Source organism: Saccopteryx bilineata, chromosome 3 (assembly GCF_036850765.1).
Source record: "Saccopteryx bilineata isolate mSacBil1 chromosome 3, mSacBil1_pri_phased_curated, whole genome shotgun sequence".
NCBI classification, from domain to species: Eukaryota; Metazoa; Chordata; class Mammalia; order Chiroptera; family Emballonuridae; genus Saccopteryx; species Saccopteryx bilineata.
In genome coordinates, this window is record NC_089492.1 from 307,104,687 (window position 1) to 307,128,561 (window position 23,875).

The 23,875-nt window shown below is 41.0% G+C and overlaps 1 long non-coding RNA gene and 1 pseudogene across 1 annotated transcript in view; one reads left to right on the forward strand and one right to left on the reverse strand.

The window, feature by feature from the left end:
- LOC136332082 (uncharacterized) overlaps window positions 1–23,875 on the reverse strand; it is a 35,172-nt gene that overhangs the window by 365 nt on the left and 10,932 nt on the right. Inside the window, exon 2 of the long non-coding RNA XR_010730592.1 lies at window positions 7,581–7,642. This is a non-coding gene — a long non-coding RNA (uncharacterized lncRNA). The remainder of the gene's footprint in view (window positions 1–7,580; window positions 7,643–23,875) is intronic.
- Window positions 91–3,047, forward strand: LOC136332080 (vesicle transport protein GOT1B pseudogene; annotated as a pseudogene).

Sequence of the window (23,875 nt, forward strand, 5' to 3'; positions counted from 1 at the left end):
ATGTTCCTCTCTCTCTTCCTCCCCCTCTCCTTCTTCCCCTTCCTCTCTCTAAAATCAATAAATAGAAATAAAACACTCAAGGATATAGAAGTTTGAGTAGCTGCGTGTTTCCGGAAGACGTGGCGGCTCTCTTCTGGGCAGTTTCCGGCTTCATTACTCCCTACTTTGCTTCGTGTCCTGGGTTCCTCGAGGTGCTATCGTCGCTGTCCTCACCACTGCAGCCATGATCTCCTTAACGGATACCCAGAAAATTGGAATGGGATTAACAGGATTTGGAGTGTTTTTCCTGTTTTTTGGAATGATTCTCTTTTTTGACAAAGCTCTACTGGCTATTGGAAATGTTTTATTTGTGGCTGGCTTGGCTTTTGTAATTGGTTTAGAAAGAACATTCAGATTCTTCTTCCAAAAACATAAAATGAAAGCCACAGGATTTTTCCTGGGTGGCGTATTTGTAGTCCTTGTTGGTTGGCCTTTGATAGGCATGATCTTCGAAATTTATGGATTCTTTCTCTTGTTCCAGGGCTTCTTTCCTGTGGTCGTCTCCTTCATTAGAAGAGTGCCAGTCCTTGGATACCTCTTGAATTTACCTGGAATAAGATCATTTGTAGATAAAGTTGGAGAAAGCAACAATATGGTATAACAACAGTGGATTGAAGACTCATTTAAAATATTGTATTATTTATAAAATCCTTTGAAGAATATTCAGCACAAAATTAAGTTACATGAAATAGCTTGTAATGTTCTTTACAGAAGTTTAAAATGTATACCTACAAAGTACCAACAGCAGTTAACAAAGAAGCAGTGGAAACAGCTTCTAATCAGGTGATCTAAGAAGTCAGCAAGCAAACTGAAGGAGATGAAGTCTGTTACAATGCGTATTGAAACTCCTGAAGGCGATTTGTATTGTTTTTCCACAATATGCGAAACACAGCCATTCATAGAGAGCTATGGAGCCTGATTCTTTTCTTTTTCTATTGAAGGTTCAGGAGCACCCAGAGGCATTTCCTTTTTAGAAATGTCCACTACATTGGCAAAAATATTTCTAGTTGCACTGTGTTTCTGAAAGTGATGCATGACTTAGATTGGGTTATGGCATTTTAATGTATTAAAACCAAGGAAAACCCAGTTTTGATGTATGAATCACTTTTTTTAGTAAGCCTATGGTGAAAATAAAACTTTTATGGTTCTTCTGAATCTTAATATTTAAAGCCAGATGAAAAGCTGAACTAGATATTCTCTGTTGGAATACACAAAGGTCATTCTTTACTAGCTTTTAGTTTCTAAATTATAGCTGACTAAATACTTCTTTGGTCAACAACACACTCTGGAAATACTTCTTGGGAATCGAAGACTGAATCTGTATCATTCATTACATGTAGGTATTTAACGAAAGCGTTCTTGACCATGAAGTAGGCTGTTACGCAGCTTGTTTCACTGAACAGTCTTATTTAAGATGCTAACAGATGCACACCAAATGGGCTTTCTGTGTCATGATGGAGGGTTTTTTCTTTCTTTTTCTTTTTAAATTTATTTTACAAAAAATTAGCAATGGTTCATTGCTTTTTAAAAACAAAAGTAACTTTTGGTAACATTTATTTCAAGATGTAATATGTTAAAAAGTTTAAAGTACAGCTTTTTATTTTTTAAGAGCCATTCATGAAGCTGAGTTCTCCCTTATTTTCAGCTTTTTCATAACAGAAAAATCAATCTATAGGCTTCAAATGATTGCTCTTCAGCTTTATTCCTGGGGAAAATATATTAATTCACATAGTGAGGTGATTTTACTATAATTAAACTGGTTATAGTTTCTTAAAAACATGACACTAAAATAAAAAATCATGTGTTGTTTTCTACCACTGATGCTTGATAGGTGGTAAGAAACTGGTTGCTTCTTCATAAGCAGTTTTCCATGCTTGCAGCTTCCGTGGTCGATGAAACACATTTCCACAGCCATAATACTGTTTGTTTTACCACCAATGATTGCACTATTTACTTTTTAGCAGTTGCAAAGATTTTTAATACATAAAATCATAATTGAAACTTGTGATTTTTATTTACAAACGTCTACAAAATCTATTATAGCCTATGTTATTTTTGAATAAATTTCTTAATGCACAGCAAACTCCCAACCTTGCTTGTTTAAAGAAGGAAAGACTTGGTATGTAATCTAATGGTTCGGTCTTGTGGATTACTGTCTTTTTGGTACTGGCATCTGATTGATGACATCATCTATGAAAAATACATATCGACAAAATGAGACTCCTACCTCAATAGTTCATGGAATAAGAAACTTAGTACTGCATCTGATGTTCTTCAAAAAAGTAATATCCTCATTTGGAGAGTATCAAATATATACATATTTGGGGGATTAACTTATACAAGTTACCCTGTAGGACTCCTGTTTTACATATTTTTGACTGACCCTCATTATTTACAGTGGCTAGATAATTCTACCTTTTAGAGTAAGAACAGTATCTTAATATAAGGAGCATCTATATTATTTAACTCCTTTGTGGATGTGAATTTCTATCAAAATTTTATTGCACTGTAACATCACTTTATCAAAACCCTTGTTTCAGAAAAGCTGTCAGAGTCCGTAAGGGGTTTGCTGATCTCCCGGACCTTTGTAAGTGAGCGGCTGGCACCGTTTTCAGTTCTAAATGAGTCCACGGTTAATCTCCAGTGTGAGTTTGGGACTGCACGGCAGCACTGTGTAATTCTTATTCAGAACCACTGAGAAGGCTTTCAGTTTTAAACATACTAGTCCTCCACTATTTCAGTTTTTCTAAAACATATTGTTTCTTCCTTGCCAAAATTAGCCTCTGTCAAAAATACGTATTTTGATCATAGCTATAGAGGAAAAGGTCCAATTCTACTTAGCCTTAAGTGTTTCTGGCATTGTTCAAATGTATTTTCTATAACAGAAACCTTTTTGGAATGTTTTTCTTTTCCCCTTATAAACTGTAATTCCTGAAATACTGCTGTTGAAAAAGTCTCACAGTCAGACTATATGGTCTAACAATTGAATATTGTAAATAACAGTTGTCTTATCTCTCAATAAAGGGTACTTTTCTATTAAAAAAAAAGGATATAGAAGTTTATGATGACTATACAACATAGTCAACAGTTCAAATGCTGCAGAAATGTTCACCTGAAACTTAGGTATCTTATTGATCAATGTCACCCTCTTAAATTTAATTTTCTAAATAATTTTTTTAAAAAAAGTTTATGGATACTTTCTTAGTATGATTATGTATTTATATACTAGCACTTTGCTAAAGAGAAAATATTACAGGAACAAAGTAAGGGGGCCATTACTTCAATTAATAATTAATACTGTCCTATAAGTATGAGCCATTATAATATAAAAAGCAAATAGCATACACATTTAAAAAGAAGAAAAAATAGCCTGACCAGGCAGTGGTGCAGTGGATAGAGTGCTGGCCTGGAATACAGAGGACCCAGGTTCAAAACCCTGAGGTCGCTGGCTTGAGTGTGGGATCATAGACATGACCTCATGGTCGCTAGCTTGAACCCAAAGTTCGCTGTCTTGAGCAAGGGGTCACTCGCTCTGCTGTAGCCCTCTGGTCAAGGCACATGTGAGAAAGCAGTCAATGAACTAAGGAGACTAAGGACCTGCAATGAAAAATTGATGTTTCTCATCTCTGTTCTTTCCTGTTTGTCCCCATCTGTCTCTCTCTCTCTCTCTCTCTGTATCTGTCACCACACACACACACACACACACACACACAATTTGGGAAGGGGCAAGCTATAAAATTAATATATAAAACTCATATACATAATAATGTTAAAATATACAATTAGAAAAACAGGAAAAGAAAACCCTGTTTACAAAACCAACCAAAAGTTATATGTAGTGGAATAACCCATTGCATGGCCTTGGATGGGAACACAGCCAACAAGTAAAGAATGTTTTGCCAAGAAAATTGTTTTGTGACTTGAAGGCGGATCACTGAAACAGGTCTATATGACTGAAGGCAGTTGCTGGGCTTTTTTCTCAGTAAAACATTCTTATAAGATTTCTGTTCCTTTCAAGGTTATCCCTTGAGATAAAGAGAGGAATGTTGTGGGAACCATAGAAGCAATAACAATTAATGCCTTTTCATATTATATTGTTATTAAGCTATCATGCAGATGTATTCCATGTATCTTTAAGTAAAAGTTATGTTTGATGCTATGCCAATTTCTCAGTAAACAAGCTCTTTGAAATCTTGTGAATAAAAATAGGACACAGCGCGAACTCGGGGCCATTTGCCTGAGCGAGCGGTGGTCCTTTGCTAGTCCATGATGATTTCATCTGCTGATCTCTCTCTCTCTGCACCCCCGACTCACAACAACAGTTATAAGTTTTAGGAACAATCTTATGAAAAACAGAAGGTTTTAATGGTCCCCTATTGTATACAGGATAAAAAGACAAGTCTTCACAAAGTCCTACCATCCACACTTCATCACCGACTGCTGCTCACCTCACCCAATACACTCCAGTTCCACAGCTGTCCTCTAGGACAGTGGTCCCAAACCTTTTTTGGGCCACGGACCGGTTTAATGTCAAAAAATATTTTCACGGACCGGCCTTTAGCGTGGGACAGATAAATGTATCACGTGACCGAGACAAGCGTCAAGAGTGAGTCTTAGACGGATGTAACAGAGGGAATCTGGTCATTTTTAAAAAATAAAACATCGTTCAGACTTAAATATAAATAAAACGGAAATAATGTAAGTTATTTATTCTTTCTCTGCAGACTGGTACCAAATGGCCCACGGACTGGTACCTATCCACGGCCTGAGGGGTTGGGGACCACTGGGTTAGATAACATGAGTTTGAAGCTTGTTCTTACTTTCAGACATCTTGTTAGATATCCTCTTCTTCTTACTGCAGAATTTTCCACCATCTGTGTACCAGATTACTACTTAGTTACTTTGGTCTTAGCTAATGACATTCTGAGAAGCCATCTCAAACACTTCATTTAAATTAGGTACTAACAATTATTTTCTCTAGGACGAAAAATTCTTTAGCTTTCCTTCAAGTCTTTTTACTTTATTTATTTATCTATTTATTTAAGAGACAGAAGAAAGGGGGGAGAGAAACATCAGTTTGATGTTCCACTCTTTCATGCATTCATTTGGTTGATTTTGATGTGTGCCCTGACTGGAGATCAAACCTGCGACCTTGGTGTATTGGAAGGGTGCTCTAACCAACTGAGGTAACCCACCAGGGACTTTTTCTGCTATTTATTTAAGATTTTGTAAAAAAAAAAAAAAAAAAAAAAAAAAAGAAAGAAAGAAAAACAAAAAGAAATGTAGTTAATTATTTGTGTTTCACTCCTTGAACTCAAATTTGGTATTAGCAGAAGAGATTTTTGTTTTGTTGGCTTTACCTACCCCACACTCAGCAGAGTAGCTTGCCCACAGGGCATGGTCAGCAAATATTTTTGTCATGATGATAACTGATTGAATTTCATCTGCAGCTTTCTCAACGCACCCCCAACCCCATGTGGCTGTCAATCACATTTCTGTGGCACCAGTTACATGTGGCCCCATAGAATACAAGATATATGACTTTGAATATTTATATTGATATTCTCTAGGTTTAATGTAGATGCACATGCTCTTTCTCTCTCTCTTTCCCTCTCTCCCTCCTTTTCTCTCTCTCAGCTTAAAATAACCCTGAAGATGAACTTAATACCATCTTTACCAACAAACAAGAATGTTTTGTTTGTTTGTTTTTTAAGTGAGAGGAAGGGAGATAGTGAGGCAGACTCCTGCATGCGCCCCAACCAGGATCCACCCAGCAACCCTATCTGGGGTCGATGCTCAAATCAACCATGCTATCCTCAATACCTGAGGTTGATGCTCAGACCAGTTGAGCCACTGGCTGAGAGAGGGGAAGAGGGAGAGAAGGGGAGAAGGGGAAGAGGGAGGGAGAAGGGAGAGAGAGAAAGAGAGAGAGAGATAGGAAGGGACAATGAGAGAAGCATAAACTCATTCCATTGAGTGAGAGGGTGACAGAGAGAAGGGAGAGAGGGAGGTGAAGAGAGCAGATGGTTGCTTCTCGTGCCCTGATCTGGGATCAAACCCAGGATGTCCTTATGTCGTGCTGATGCTCTATCCACTGAGTAAACCAGCCAGGGTCAAAAATTTTTTAAAAAGTTAATAAGTAGCAAATGCTTCCAAGATTTTGCTTTGTCTGTTTTTTTAATGTTTATTTTATTGATTTAGAGGGAGAAGAAGGGAGGGAGACAGAGAGGCAGGAAATCAATCTGCTCCTGTATGTGCCTTGACTGGGGATCGAACGGGCAACCACTGTACTTCGGGACGATGCTTAACCAACCAAGGTATCCAGCCAGGGCTGCTTTTCTATTGTAATGTGAGTATATTATATCAGGGAACAAAGAAAATCGTATATAAGAATAAGATATTACATCAATATATAATGATACTATTGTTGGAATATCATGAGAGATTCCACATGACAGGGAGATTGTGCCCCCAAAAGTAAAGAAAGTGCCTGAGCAGGCGGTGGCGCAGTGGATAGAGCGTCGGACTGGGATGTGGAGGACCCAGGTTCAAGACCCCGAGGTTGCCAGCTTGAGCGCGGGCTCATCTGGCTTGAGCAGAAAGCTCACCAGCTTGGACCCAAGGTCGCTGGCTCCAGCAAGGGGTTACTCGGTCTGCCGAAGGCCCGCGGTAAAGGCACATATGAGAAAGCAATCAATGAACAACTAAGGTGTTGCAACAAAAAATTGATGATTGATGCTTCTCATCTCTCTCCATTCCTGTCTGTCTGTCCCTATCTATCCCTCTCTCTGATTCTCTCTCTGTCCCTGTAAAAAAATAAAAAATAAAAATAAAAAAATAAAAAAAATAAAAAGTAAAGAAAGCAGCTCAGCCTGAAGACTAGAAATGAGAGATCTGGTTAGAGACTGGGACTAGTTAGATCCACCTGTAAATCAGTTTACCTCCCATACCTCTGCATTTTGTGATCTATTTATGTGTTTCCTCTAGTTTTCCTCCTTCAGCACAAATTGTAACAACACCCATTTGCTTGTCGGTCACAAGGAGACTTTTCTGTGGAGGAATGATGTTGGCTCTTGAAAGAGTTGTGAGACCCACTTAATCATGGGGTGGCACAGTGGATGAAGCGTCGGACTGGGACTCAGAGGACCCAGGTTCAAAACTCCAAGGTGGCTGGCTTGAGTGCAGGCTCACCAGCTTGAGCGCAGGGTTGTGGGTTTGAGCATAGGATCATAGACATGACCCCATGGTCTCTGGCTTGAGCCCAAGGTCACTGGCTTGAGCAAGGGGTCACTCGGTCTGCTGTAGCCCCCCATCAAGGCACATATGAGAAAGCAATCAATGAACAACTAAGAAGCCCCAACAAAGAATTGATGTTTCTCATCTCTCTCCCTTCTGTCTGTCTGTCCCTATCTCTCTCTCTCTCTCTCTCTCTCTCTCTCTCTCTCTCTCACACACACACACACACACACACACACACACACAGATGTGAAACCTAAAGACAGCATTACTGAGCTCCTGCGAAAGAAACCTCTCACACTGACCTTACTCAACATGACCGCCTTCCTTTTCCACAGCACCGAGGGTCCTGCCAGGGTCAGAGACTCTAGAACATGAGAAAGAATAACAATTGGGCCGTGAACCAAATCAGGGCTGGGTGAATTAGTGTTTCCTTCTGGAGAGGTGACGTGGTAGTATGCTACATTACATCCACCCAATTCCTGGAGCAGGCTCCAGGCTCATGCTGAAGCGTGCAGTTTCACCTGTGCTCACCAGGGGATGTGGACTATAACATGTGTTTTGTGAGACCAGCAAAATAAAGATAGAAACAGTGAAAATTTACTGAGGTTCAGCCCTGCACCAGAGACCAGTCTCATGATGTTAAATATATTGATTCATTGAACCCCCTGATAACCCAACAAACTATTATAAATACAGTAATTATTATTCCCATTTGGCCGGTGATACGAAAACCAGAGAGTTCAAGGGTCCTGCCCAAAGTTACACAATTAGTAACAGATGTAGGCTTTGACCCCTGAAGTCCACATTCTAAGGATCTTGTCCATAGACTTTGTTTTGGACATAGACTAAAATATTCTGCAATAGAAGCTGCATAAGTTTCTTCTTATGAAAAAAATTTTACACTAACAGCAGGGAAAAGAGGGAAAAACACTTGACTACTGCAAGTGTCATAGAGACAAGAATTAGTCAGAAATAAATGTGAAAATGTTTTTTAAATGGTATTGTGAAGAACAGGTCGAGGACTGGGGAGTTTGGCACAATTAGACTTGAAAATTGGAGCCAGGGCAGTGATGTTTTAGAAATCCTCTGGCTTCGCCTGACCAGGCGGCGGCACAGTGAATAGAGCATTGGACTGGGATGCGAAGGACCCAGGTTCGAGACCCCGAGGTCGCCAGCTTGAGAGCAGGCTCATCTGGTTTGAGCAAAAGCTCACCAGCTTGGACCCAAGGTCGCTGGCTCGAGCAAGGGGTTACTTGGTCTGCTGAAGGCCCGCGGTCAAGGTATGTATGAGAACGCAATCAATGAACAACTAAGGTGTCGCAATGCGCAACAAGAAACTAATGATTGATACTTCTCATCTCTCTCCCTTTCTGTCTGTCTGTCCCTGTCTATCCCTCTCTCTGACTCTCTGTCTCTGTAAAAAAAAAAAAAAAAAAAAAAAAAAAGGATAATAGAAATCCTCTGACTTCAAGAGTACTGGAAATAATCCCTCCAAGTGGATTCACTTTAATGACAGAAAAAAAAAGGAAGAGAGGCCCTGGCTGGTTGATTCAGTGGAGCGTCAGCCCAGTATATGGATGCCCTGGGTTCAATTCCCAATCAGGGCACACAGGAGAAGTGACTATCTGCTTCTCCACCCCACCCCCTCCTCTTCTGTGTGTGTGTGTCTCTCTCTCCCCCTTCCATGGTCATGGCTCCATTGATTTGAGTCAGTTTGGCCTCTGGCGCTGAGGATGGCTCCAGTGAGCCTTGTCTCAGGTTCTAAAAGTAGCTTGATTATCAAGCAATGGAGCAAACCCTCAGATAGTCAGAGCATTGCCTTTAGGGGGCTTGCCAGGTATATGCTAGTCGGAGGTGCATGAGGGAGTCTGTGTCTTCCTACCCTGCTCTCATTTAATTAAAAAAGAGAGAGAGAGGCCCTGGCCGGTTGGCTCAGCGGTAGAGCGTCGGCCTAGCGTGCGGAGGACCCGGGTTCGATTCCCGGCCAGGGCACACAGGAGAAGCGCCCATTTGCTTCTCCACCCCTCTGCCGCGCCTTCCTCTCTGTCTCTCTCTTCCTCTCCCGCAGCCAAGGCTCCATTGGAGCAAAGATGGCCCGGGCGCTGGGGATGGCTCCTTGGCCTCTGCCTCAGGCGCTAGAGTGGCTCTGGTCGCAACATGGCGACGCCCAGGATGGGCAGAGCATCGCCCCCTGGTGGGCAGAGCATCGCCCCTGGTGGGCGTGCCGGGTGGATCCCGGTCGGGCGCATGCGGGAGTCTGTCTGACTATCTCTCCCTGTTTCCAGCTTCAGAAAAATGCAAAAAAAAAAAAAAAGAGAGAGAGAGAGAATGTACTTGGAAGAATCTATTCACATAAGGAGGGGATCATAATAAGAGATATTAAAGATAAAAGTGATTAGGAAAATAGATATCCAGAGAGAAAGGGTGAAATTAGAACATATCTACCAATTCTTTGTCTCTGTACCCATTTCCCAATAAGAGTCCATTCAGAGAAAATACCCGATACAATTAATTGATGACCTTCTGTATGTGTGGACCTAGGGCTAGGTGCAGGATCTTCATGTAAGTTAACACTGAATGGTCATGTCAAAGAATATTCTCACCTGCCTGACCAGGCGGTGGCACAGTGGATAGAGCGTTGGACTGGGATGCGGAGGACCCAGGTTCGAGATCCTGAGGTCGCCAGCTTGAGTGCGGGCACATCTGGCTTGAGCAAAAGCTCACCAGCTTGGACCCAAGGTCGCTGGTTTGAGCAAGGGGTTACTCGGTCTGCTGAAGCCCACGGTCAAGGCACATATGAGAGAGCAATCAATGAACAACTAAAGTATTACAACGAAACACTGATGATTAATGTTTCTCATCTCTCTCAGTTCCTGTCTGTCTGTTCCTGTCTATCCCTCTCTGACCCTCTCTCTGTCTCTGTGAAAAAGAAGAAAAGAATATTCTCACTCTATTTTAATGGATAGAGAAAGTGTCAGAGAGCTTTTTTTTTTTCAGCAAGAGACAGACAGACAGGAAGAGATAGAGATGAGAAGCATCAACTAGTAGTTGCAGCACTTTAGTTGCTCACTGATTGCTTTCCTTTTTTTAATTATTATTTTTTTTTACAGAGACAGAAAGAGGGACAGAGAGGTTCCAGGCACGCAGGAAGGAAGAGAGATGAGAAGCATCAGTTCTTCGCTGAGGCACCTTAGTTGTTCATTGGTAGCTTTCTCATATGTGCCTTGACCACGGGGCTCCAGCCAAGCCAGTGACCCCTTCCTCAAGCCAGCGACCTTGGATGCAAGCCAGCAACCTTGGATTTCAAGCCAGCGACCTTTGGGCTCAAGCCAGCAACCATGGGGTCATGTCTATAATCCCATGCTCAAGCTGGATGAGCCTGTGCTCAAGCCAGTGACCTCAGGGTTTTGAACCTGGGTCTTCAGCATCCCAAGCCGATGCTCTATCCCCTGTACCACCGCCTGGTCAGGCCAAAGTGCATTTTTAAATTTCTCAAGGTCACTCAACTCTAGTAAATGGCAGGCAAGGTCTGATGTCACTGAGGGTATGCACTATCTCATTATTCAGATATAAATACCTTGGAAATAATTAATTCACTGGTATACTGCTAAATGTGGGTGTGATCTAGATACAGTCTGTCTCTGTGCTTCTCTCTCTCTGTTTCTCTGTGTCTCTCAAACACACATTCTCTCACAGAGACATGGAAGAGTAATCCCGATCCATTCCACAAAAACTCCACAACAACATAAGATGGAATTGGGAAGTCAACAGTCACATCCAGTCAGGGTGAATTTGATGACAGTCACTGCCAGCTTCGTGTCTACCTTGCTGCAAAGTCCTGGCTAGAATCACGCAGAAGAGACCATCATGACTACCATTTGCTAGAACTTGTTATGTGCTGATAATGTCACCTTCTTTAATATTCAATCACTTTATCTAGTTAGTGACACTATGTTCCTACTCCTGGCTTTTAAGTAGGGAAGCTGAATCACTTGTCAGTCTTTTGGCTAAGGTCAAGTGTAGGTTGGGAAGCTGAGACATGCTGTCAGGCCCCCCCCCCATCCCACCCCTCATCTTGTAGGAGGCAGACTCAAGAATTGAAAAAAGCTATTCCTGGCTCCAAAGTCTGTACTTTTACTAAGTGTTGCTTTTTTCATTTTTATTTTAGAAAGAAGAGAGAGAGAGTGCCGTGAACTAGCGCAGCTAGTAATTCCAGGTCCTGAGTGGGAATGGCATGGAATTAAGAAAATAGGCTTAAAGAAATAAAGGATGGGATCAGGAGGGCTCTGCAATTGCTGATGGCAAGAACAGAGCGTGCTCCACACCTGTTTCTTGCTTTATTTATAGGGCAAAGTCGGCCATTAGCAAATCAATGAGATCTCTGATCATTATTTCCAAGGCAATCCAAGAATTTTACCAAGTGCAGAAAACTACCACACATAACATCTTAACTTTACACAAAACAAAGGATAAAAGAAACTTGCCTCCAGTCTTTCTGGGGAACCTGGGGGGTAGGATGAATATAAACAATCCAGTACCATAGCTTAACAGCCTTTAGTAACTTAACATAACAAGTGAGGTAGGTGGTTGGGCAGATTTACAGCCTGTTCCCCACACCTCTGTCCCCCAAAAATCTAAACTGCAAAAACACTGTTGGCTTTTTGGTCCCCAACATACCCCCTTTTCTATTTTTTAATGTCAATTTGTGTGCTTTGATTCATACTCATCTGATTTCCCATGTTCTGATTTGGAGGCAGACTGGAAAAATATAAAATAACACAAAATTAAAATAGCCAATACTAACAGATACCAAAACAAGTGTCTTAATACAATGAAGGGATTAAAGCCTTTTAGATTATCAAGCAAATTCTTAGCAAAACAGCAGGGTTCTAAAATCTTTGCAGTTTTGAATGTCCTTAGTATGTTAATGTAATTTAACCAAATTCATGTTGACACCATCACCGCTCCACATTATTTGCAAATGCAACCCAACCCCACTTCAGTCTGAGAACTGTCCCAAGGAGCAGGAGTCACACACATTCAGGAAAAGTATATACGGCACTAGAACTGTCACATTTCCACACTCTACAGTTAGCGTCCAAGTCCCAATGACCACTGCTTCTAGCACATCAAACTTTTGTCTCAAGCTTAACGTCAATGCTGGATTTCTGGCAATGATTCAGGTAATCTGCAAGGCCATCTGCAGCATGTAGGGAGACGGAGCATCTGTTCTTTTTGACCTGGAGAGATGAAACCAGGGGGCCGTTCCCTGGAGCTTTGCAGCTGTGGGGTGGTGAGGAGAACCTTGGGATACACTATGCTAGATGGTAAAGGGAAATCAGTAACAGAAGTGGGCAAAAAAGGAGAGGGGGGGGCTCTGAATTTGGAATGTAGATCCCAGCCTAAAATAGGCATATGGGGCATTAAGGCATGAGGAGAAAAGAGTGTGTAGAGGAGACACTGTATTAAACAAGGCAGTGGATCCATGGCAAAAGGGGAGGAAAATAAGACCATCAATACCCACAACAGAGATCTTCGAAGAATGAGCAGAACCCAAATATTCAGGCAAGGCAGAGTAAGTGGGCCCATGTCTATAAGAAATAAGATCAGTTTACCTGCTACTTGGATGATTACTCTAGACAAGGGGTCCCCAAACTTTTTACACAGGGGGCCAATTCACTGTCCCTCAGACAGTTGGAGGGCCGGACTATAAAAAAAACTATGAACAAATCCCTATGCACACTGCATATATCTTTTTTAAAGTAAAAAAAAACAAAATGGGAACAAATACAATATTTAAAATAAAGAACAAGTAAATTAAATCAACAAACTGACCAGTATTTCAATGGGAACTATGAGCCTGCTTTTGGCTAATGAGATGGTCAATGTGCTCCTCTCACTGACCACCAATGAAAGAGGTGCCCCTTCCAGAAGTGTGGCAGGGGCCAGATAAATGGCCTTAGGGGGCCACATGCGTAGTTTGGGGACCCTTGCCCTAGACTCATCCACGGTGACATGAGATGGGGCTGATGGCCCTAGGCACCTTCAGCTTAAGTGGCAAGTCCCAGCAGGCTGGGCAAGGTTAGGTCAGAGATGGCTGGGGTAGGGCTGGAAGAGACTGAACCTCCCTTGGAGGAGTGAGGGGGAAGGCTATCTTCCAGTGTCCCTTTTTCCCACAGCAAGGGCATGGCCCTGGTAGGGGCCAAGAAGCCAAGCAGGCTTTAGCTCAATGCCCTTCCTTTCCAATCTTGAAGCAGGGCCTTGGTGGAGTCTTATGAGGCCCCTTAGAGAAGGGGTAGGGAACCTATGGCTCATAAGTCACATGTGGCTCTTTTGATGGCTGCATCTGGCTCGCAGACAAATCTTTAATAAAAATAATAATAACATTAAAAACATAAAACATTCTCATGTATTACAATCCATTCATTTCCTACCGCTCATGTTCATGGTTGCAGATGGCTGGAGCCAATCACAGCTGTCCTCCAGGACAACACCAAATTTTTATTGGTTAATGTGTAATGTACACGAGTCATTGTGAGGTCAGGAAGTAAACTTCACTGCTTTTAATCAAGTAGTCAGCTAGCTAATTGCAGAAACCCTTTTGACGAAGAAGATAGCTAAAAGAAAAAAAGATGAGTATCGTACTTTTCAGCAGGAATGGACAGAGGAATTCACCTTTGTGGAGAGAGCAGGTTCTGCAGTGTGTCTAATATGCAATGATAAAATTGCATCAATGAAACGGTCAAATATAAAGCGGCACTTCAACACATGCCATACTACATTTGCATCAAAATATCCAGCGGCGGACTGCAGTAAGAAAGTATGTCAAGAGCTACTGTGCAGAGTGCAAGCTATCAGCAGCAACTCCGTGTTTGGACCCAACAAGGTGACTGGAATTCGGCTAGCTTTGCTGGTGCTTTAGCAATTGTGAGAAACGGAAAGCCATTCACAGATTGGGAGTATGCCAAAACAGTCATGCTTGATGTTGCCAATGAACTTTTTGACGACTTTTCAGAGAAAGACAAGATAATTGAACAAATAAAAGATATGCCTCTGTTGGCAAGAACTGTTCACGATTGTACCATCATGATGGCAAATCAAACTGAGGCAACACAAGTGAAAGACATACATGCAGCACCATTCTTTTCTCTCACTTTGGATGAGTCAACAGATGTAAGCCATTTATCCCAGTTCAGCGTGATTGCAAGGTATGCTGTTGGTGACACATTACATGAGAAAAGTTTTGCTGTTTTGCCTATGAAAGAGACAAGAAGAGGGGAGGATTTATTCAAGTCTTTCACTGAGTTCGCTAAAGAAAAATATCTACCAATGGATAAACTTATTTTGGAGTGTACTGATGGTGCTCCGTGCATGGTGGGAAAAAACAGAGGATTCGTAGCACTTCTTCATGAACATGAAAAGAGACCCATCCTAAGTTTTCACTGCATCCTACATCAGGAGGCGCTTTGTGCTCAGATGTGTGGCGAGCAGCTTAGTGAGGTAATGCCGCTGGTCATTTGGGTGGTCAACTTTATTGTTGCCCAAGCTTTAAATGATCACCAGTTTAAAACACTGCTGGATGAAGTCGGGAATAATTATCCTGGTCTGCTTTTGCACAGCAATGTGCGTTGGTTGTCAAGAGGGAAGGTGCTCAGCTGTTTCACAGCTTGTCTGAGTGAAATCTGGACTTTTTTTGAAATGAAAAATGTCAAGCTTCCTCTAACACTGAGTGGCTCCTAAAGTTCTACTATCTCATGGACGTGACTGAACATCTGAACCAGCTCAATGTGAAAATGCAAGGCGTTGGAAATACAGTCTTATCCCTTCAACAAAGTGTTTGCATTTGAAAACAAGCTGGAACTCTTCATCACTGACATTGAAACAGGTCATTTACTACATTTTGAAAAACTGGGAGAGTTTAAAGAGGCATGCACAGCAAGTGACCCTGCTCAACATCTTGATCTCCAGCAGCTAGCAGGCTTCACATCTAATCTCTTGCAGTCATTCAAAGTGCACTTTGGAGAATTTCGTGAGCGCACTCGTCTTTTTAAGTTCATTACCCATCCACACAAGTGTGCAGTGGACAGCGCTGACCTGAGTTACATCCCTGGTGTCTCCGTCAGAGATTTTGAGCTACAAACTGCTGACCTGAAGGCCTCAGACATGTGGGTGAATAAGTTCAAGTCACTGAATGAAGATTTGGAAACACTTGCACGACAGCAAGCAGAGCTGGCAAGCAAACACAAGTGGGGAGAAATGAAAAAACTTCAACCTGCAGACCAGCTGATTGTCAAAACTTGGAACGCGCTTCCCATCACACACCACATACTGCAGCGTGTGAGTATTGCTATACTGACAATGTTTGGCTCTACATATGCATGTGAGCAGTCTTTCTCACATCTAAAGAATGTTAAGACCAACCTATGATCACGTTTAATGGTTGGAAGTCTCAACGCCTGCATGAAGCTTAACCTCACCATGTATCAACCAGACTACAAAGCCATCAGCAAAACCATGCAGCACCAGAAGTCACATTAATGGTAAGAAGTACCATTATTCATCATTGGTTAGCAACAGCATAACAACATTATTAAAAAGAATTCAGAGACTTATTGTACTTTAAAAGTGTTGGTCTTACATAAAATGCACACATTTACTTGTATTTAGTGTTAAACATATTGTATGGCTCTCACAGAATTACATTTTAAAATATGTGGCGTTCATGGCTCTCTCAGCCAAAAAGGTTCCTGACCCCTGCCTTAGAGGTATTGGAGCCTTTAAGGACATATGCCAAGAGCTGGTATTTTGCCTGATCTCTTTGGGCCCTGTCTGCCTTTTCCTGTTCCTCTTGGTCACTATAGACCTTAATAGCCATGCTCAGAAGATTTTGCTGAGGGGTTTGAGGGCCCTCCTCTTTCTATATAAACTTTTTTTCGTATCTGGAGCTGATTGGAAAAAGACAGGACAGCGTTATCAGCTGGATCAAATGAAGGAGGGTACGAATTTGCAGGAGAAGAGGTTTGGCATGTGCTAAGAGGATTTGATAGATGGAACAGGTTTGACAGAGAAAGGGATGACAGCATAAGTGAGTGTCTCATCCTGGCTCATGGTATTTTACCAAACATTCAGGAACCCCCTGCGGAGCCGCAGCAGACCTAGGAAAAACACACACATATCCTCGGCCCCATAGGACAACAGGATCTGGCTTTTGCAGATTCCTGTGAGCAGGTCCTTTCATTGCATTTCAGGGAAGGCTTTCTTTGTAGGTTTCCAGAGTCTCTCAGCTGCTGTCGGGGTTCAGCCCCGGGGGGGATCCAGGGGTCCCACAGGAGGAGATGGCGTCGGCGAAAATCGAGTGAGAGAGCCGAATTCTTTTCTTTCTCTTTATTCTGTAGTTAGCATTTACTGCCAGGCATCTTTACCAAATGCTAGTACAGCTCCTTTTTTATACACACACACCAAGTTACAATTACATGGTATTAATCATTGCTTCTGTTTCACTATGTTTACATGTTTCCAGATAACAGTTAATTTATATCTATAAACTACAAATCAGGTGGCAAATCATTCAAAGTACAATTAAAAAATAACTTGAATAGCGATAACATCGGTGAAAGCTTTTAAAGGATTAGTACTAATTAATAACTCAACTTTACTGTTGTTGTGAGTCAAGGGGCAGAGAGAGATTAACAGACAAAATCATTAAGGACTAGCAAAGGACCACCGCTTGCTTAGGCAAATGGCCTTGAGTTTATGCAGTGTCCTAACTTTTCTCACAAGACTTCAAAAGGCTTGCTTATTAAGAAATTGTCATAACATCAAGAGTAACTTTTGCTTAAAGATATATAGAGTGCACCTGCAAGATAGCTTAGTAGCATCATAATATCAGAAGGCATTAATTGCTATTGCTTCTATGGATTCTTCCATATTCCTCTTTATTATCTGAATGAAAAACCTTGGGAAAGTATATAAATCTCATGAGAATGTCTCACTGAGAAAGCCCAGTAACTGCCTTTAGTCATAAAACAAGTTTCTTAACAAAACATTCTTACTAGCCAGCTGCACTCCTATCCAAGGCCACGCAACAGGCCACTCCACTCCACTTTACCTAAGATTTTAATGTCTAGTTAAACTTTATTTATTTACTATATTCATATACTAGTAAATTCTAACTATATTCTTTTTAGAGTGTTCCACTATTTGCAGATTAAATAAGCAAAAAGAAAGGAAAGTTTCTCTACTCTATTACATGAAAAGGCTAGGGAGGAAATATGATGAATTAAGTGAAGGCCAAAAGGTGCTCTGTGCACAGCCACTGCCTTCTACCTATTCACAAGTCACAATCTATTCTTTCTAACATGATTAAGAAGAAATTCTCCTACAAACTTAACCCTTTACGAGGGATATCATAGCCAGCCTCTTATGTTTACGAGCCCAGATCAAGGGGCTTACAGGCTTTTCTGTGGAACTTACACCTTTTGTCTCATTTCCAAAGAAATTATTACAAATCTACAGGGAAAGCACGGTACTATTATCCCTGTGCCACAAATAATAGCACACACCCAGAAAAAGGGGGGATATAAGGCCAGATTAATTCAAAAAGTCAAAGGGGGAAGTATCGTTGTGCCTATTCTTTTTGCGGTGACTTTGTCAACCCGCAGCTGTTGGTCTTTACTGCGGTGACTCTATCTTCTTTTGCTGTGACTTTGTCAACCAGCAGTTGTGGATCTTCTTCTGCTGTGACCTAGTTAGCCAGCATTAGTGGATCGGCTCCCGACATCTCCCCCTTTTTTATTATTTAAATAAAGCTTTTGTATTTTCACCGTTGTTTCTCTGAGATTGCTGTTTAAGAGTCGGAACATGACTGGAAGGACAAGAAGAGTGATAATTGCCACAGCTATTATTATGCCTATATCAGTAGCCAAAGAGGTTAGGCCATGCATAGAAAACATACTTTTAATGTTTTCAACAAATTGATCAGCTACTTCTGAGGCAGAGACTAAAGAGCCTGAATGTCCTAAGTTTTGTATTTGCTGATGTAGTTTCCTCAAATCTAAACTAATATCACTATTATTCCATACCCCTAACAAATGATTCTGTACATTATTCCATGCTATGATAGACTGATTGTATTCTAAAGGAGTCACACATATCCACTTGAATCCTGCATGGCATCTAAGGGTCATTCTAGCCTTCAGAGCTAACAACTTATTACATATGTGAATAAAAGCCTCCTCTAAAGCATTCACTTTCAATTCTAACTTCCTATCTATAGTCTCCTGTACTGCTAATGCAAGAGATATATTACGAGATAAACTATTCACATGATTTGCAGTGTGAACTGATTGAGCTAAAGCAGTGGTGGAAGCAGCTACAGATTCTATAATAACAATAAGAGCAGTAATTCCCAAAATCAATTCGGCAACAAATCGCTTTCCTCGATGGTGAGCAAGCGCTTCAGAAGCAGCCTGTAGTGCATACAACCCTGGGTCATCATACCAAGGCTGAGACAGACTAACAGGTAACATCACATAAGGTGGCTGCCGCAAAATAAACATAACTTGAGCTTTGGTGTCAATAGATAGACAGTTTGTTAAAACACAGCGAGAGCAGGAAATGCTAAACATAGAATTATAAGTACTAACAGAAAGATTACTGTCCATTGTAGCAATTAAGAGTACATAAGGAGCCTGTACACAAGCCTGAACAAAAATATTTTGAACAGGATAAGGGCAAGGCCTAACCAAATATGCTGGTGCAGCAGCTGCAATTCGCTGCCAAAGCTTTGTTTGATACCCGGTGGTTAATTCATTCTGATAAGTCAGCTGTGCAGGTATCCATCCAGCAGACTGCCAACGTGTGATGATTTTATTTAAAGGATTATATTTATTTGACCAACTGTAATCGTCTCTCATTTCCTGCACTAATTTTCTATAATCATATTCAAAATAAGGACTAGACCAATCTTGTACAGTGAAATTAACAGCATATGCAGTATAATTCATATAATTGTAATATGCACATTCTTGCCATGGGGGAAAACCAAATCTATTCTCCACAGACCACCAGTAAGGCTTTTGAGTTGCCTTTTTTGGAGGATAAAGTTTACATGGGTGAAATCCCTTAGGAGGCAATGTAACAGGATTATACTCATGGGTGTCAGGGCCTCCAGGCATTAAAATTGTGAGAGACCATAAGTCTCTTGTTGGGTGTCCAGGTTTATTACTTTTAGGAGAGTCAGTCAAAATAGTCTTAAGTGTAGTAGAAAAACACCCAGAAATCTTGTGAGTATTATTAAACATAAAACATATAGGTACCTTATCCGTTTTTCCATGAAATGAGAAATTTGAATCAGTTTTATGCATAATAAAAGAACTACATGATTCTCCCAAAAACTTAGTATGATTATTAAACACAGGTATATCATCTCCTCCCCAAGTAACAGGCTTAACTAATGGTGGATTTGGAATATAAGCCCAATAAGATTTGTTTTGTCCAGTAGCCTCAACATTAAGTACCTGAATTGAAAGTACAGCTAGCATGGCAATAAACATATTAACAGGGTTACGCTCTATATTTTGTTGACGACAAATTGAATTAGCCCTTTCACACAACGCCTTCAACTGGCCCCAGGTTGGTGGGTTGACAGTTCGAGTAGAGCGAGCCATACGTTGATAGGGAGGTCGTCTAGCTCCCTGTAGTGACAATCGCTGTATCCCTCAAGTAACAGGATCATACGGAGAGCTCCTTGATGACCTCTGCTGGGAAGTCACTGATGACGCGGGTGGCACAGAAGTCTCCTCCGGGCTGGATGGTGTATAAGGAGGAGGAGGGAGATAAGGAGGGGGCAGTGGCGGCATAGGAGACCTCCGGCGAGGCATGGCGAATCAGCCGGTCTGGGATCCAAAGAGGCGAGTCAGCGTCCTGTGGAAATATACAAGCATACCCTCTCCCTTGAGTTAAAATTACATCTGGACCTTTCCATTGACCTGTCAATAAATCCTTCCACTTTGCCATTGGTTTAGGCTTATCCAGATCCAGATTCCAGTGTCTCAGGTGTTGAATAATCCTGTATATCAGCATTCAAAAGAAATTTTTTAAAGTAAAAAGCATGATAAAGAAGATTTGTAGGAGTTCCAGTATATGAGTTTTTTGTATTTATAAAAACATTTCTACTCCATTAATTAACAGGCAATTTAAAGAACACGTTAAAGCTGGAAAATTCTAGTGTGGCTTTTATTATTTCTCTATATTAAAAAAAAATCTACACCTTTGTTAGGCAAATTTACTCTGCTTCATGCTCTGCAGTGGCAGCAAGCAGCCTGAAGCTTGAAGCAGTTTAGTCAAAATCAACAAGTCTTTAGGATTTATATTTCATATTATTTAAATTTAAATGAGTGCGCTTTACTTGTTTCAATTAAAATTATAAATTTGTAGGGATGGTATTTTTATAATATTAGAGCCAGCATATTCAATTTTTGCATGCAAGAATGTAAAAAATCACATTTAGACAACATTAAACAAAGACCAAACACAAACACGAATCAGACAAAGTAGACAAACCAGACAAATTAGAGAGAAACCCGGGATTTTAGAGATTAGAATATGGCCTGCTTGATTTTTACACAGAGCAATTTTTTTTTATTAAATAATTTTATTTTTTTAATGGGGTGACATCAATAAATCAGGATACATATATTCAAAGATAACAAGACCAGGGTATCTTGTCGTTCAATTATGATGCATACCCGTCACCCAAAGTCAGATTGTCCTCTGTCACCTTCTATCTTGTTTTCTTTGTGCCCCTCCCCCTCCCCCTTTCCCTCTCCCATTCCCCCCCCCCCCCCCCCGTAACCACCACACTCTTATCAATGTCTCTTAGTTTCACTTTTATGTCCCACCTACGTATGGAATAATGCAGTTCCTGGTTTTTTCTGATTTACTTATTTCGCTTCGTATCATGTTATCTAGATCCCACCATTTTGCTGTAAATGTTCCGATGTCATCATTTCTTATGGCTGAGTAGTATTCCATAGTGTATATGTGCCACATCTTCTTTATCCAGTCATCTATTGATGGGCTTTTTGGTTGTTTCCATGTCCTGGCCACTGTGAACAATGCTGCAATAAACATGGGGCTGCATGTGTCTTTACGTATCAATGTTTCTGAGTTTTGGGGGTATATACCCAGTAGAGGGATTGCTGGGTCATAAGGTAGTTCTATTTTCAGTTTTTTGAGGAACCACCATACTTTCTTCCATAATGGTTGTACTACTTTACATTCCCACCAACAGTGTATGAGGGTTCCTTTTTCTCCACAGCCTCTCCAACATTTGCTATTACCTGTCTTGCTAATAATAGCTAATTGAACAGGTGTGAGGTGGTATCTCATTGCTGTTTTGATTTGCATTTCCACAGAGCAATTTTGATTGGAACATATTGGATAGGAACTAAACAGAACTCTCTCTTGAAAAGTTTCAAGAACGGCCGTTTATGAGATTCTGTTTAGCCATATCCAAACAGGTGTTCCCTTTGCCCTCTTTTCAGGCATAGAACAGGAAAGAAATAAAATGAGTTGAGAGAAAGAGGAGAACAAAAAAAACCTGTAATTTTTCCAAACTCTTAAGTCCTTCTATTTTACTAAAGAAAATCAGATAATAACACAATTTTAAAACTCATCTCAGTCTCTAATCATTCTTAAATTCTAATAGCTGCTACAACCGGAGCCAAAATCCCTCCATTTCAACCCCCACAAGAGGCTTGCTTCTCATATTTTGCATGGAGGCATGGGTGGTTCAGTAGTAGAATTCTTGCCTGCCACGTGAGAGGCCCGGGTGAGGTCTGAGAGAGACCGGAGTTGACAAATGGATTCAGGCTGGCCCCAATTGTTATTGGGGCCTGAGGCTGGCCCCCTTGCCAGTTTCCCTGATTGCTATTTTGATTACTTGTCAGATTTGGATTATGTGGGGGCTGCCATTCTATTCCTAACTTTGGTTCTAATGGCTGTCCGTTTTTGTGAAATTTAGAACGACACTGCTTTGCCCAATGATATCCTTTTTGACAGTGTGGACACAAAGTCTTAGGCAATGGGACATTATTATTAGCATTATTAATTATGGGAGCTGTCCCTTGCACTCCTGGGCCTGCTTGCCCACTCTTGTTAGGGCATTGTTGGCTAACGTGGCCCGTTTGATTACAAGTAAAGCAAGTAAGACTTCTCTTAGAGGAAGCTTCATTGACAGAAGGCATTTTTCCTTGATACATAGTCTTAATAAATTGAGGATACGTTTCTCCTTTTAAAGCTGCAGCAATAGTTACTCCCTGAACAAAAGCAGGATTTACATCCTGACAGGCTTTGATGAAATCCCCTATCGTTCCTTCTCTCCTCACTGACCGCAACATGGCCTGGCAAGTGGAATCATCATCTTCATAAGCCAACTGTTTAATTATAATATCTCCTGCTGCCTCATCCGAAACAACTCCTCTCACTGCTTGAATCAACCGAGCAACAAACTTCCCACAAGGTTCATCACCTCTCTGTTTTACTCCTACCACAGTAACATTTTCACCAGACAAAGCCGGCAACTTTCTCCAAGCTGATATAGCACAACCATTCACTCGTATCAAAGCCGGTTTAGAAAGTTTTAACTGTTCACTAACACCAGCAAACTCTCCCTCTCCCGCAATCATTCCTCCAATCACAGGATTATGAGTCCTCCGATTCCCAACTGCCTGCTGTTTAGCTTGCTTCTTACATTCAGCTCTCCAAAGGAGACAATTTCCTCCAGATAAACAAGCTTTAGCCACTTGTTCCCAATCGTAAAGAGTCATCCAATTATGAGAAACTGTTTCCACCAAAGACATAGTATAAGGAGAGGTGGGTCCATATTGACTGCAAGCCATTTTCACCTCTTTCAATAATTTATAAGGAAGCGGCTCCCATGTAGGATTCTCCTCATTATCAAATTCACCATCCACAGCCATAGGAAAACATAATGCCAAATCAGTTTCCCCTTGGTGGCAAGAAGCTTGAATTGCCTTCTGCAACCCTGTTAATTCTGATTATTTTTTCTTTTCATTAACATCTGGTGATTGTACTGGTAGAGGCAAAGACATTTTAATAGCCTTATTTTCATCCTTTTTGTCAGTCTTGGAGGAATATAATATGGGCAAGACTGTTTTTGACTTCCAATCCTCATTATCCCTATTATTTTTAGCTGCCTCATCTTCTAATTCAGCCTCATCTTTTGGAGATAAATGATTTTCACTATCATTCTGATATTTACTTAATTTTAAAGAGGCCATAGCATGATTTGTAGTATCTTGAGACTGCCTTTTACTTCTAATTAACGGAGTCTCTTCTTTTGGAGGAGCAGTTGCCTTAGAAAGTTTATGCATCTCATGTTCTGGATTTAAGGCATCTTTAATCAAGCTCCATAAAGCAAATGCATCAACTGGGACCTTTTCTGGTCCATGTAGCTCATAATAAAGTTTTAAATCTTCTCCAACTTTAACCCATTTCTCGAAACTAAGTGTTCCCTCATCTGGAAACCATGGAGAACATTTTTGTACGAATTTCATAAAATGAGCTACTTGTT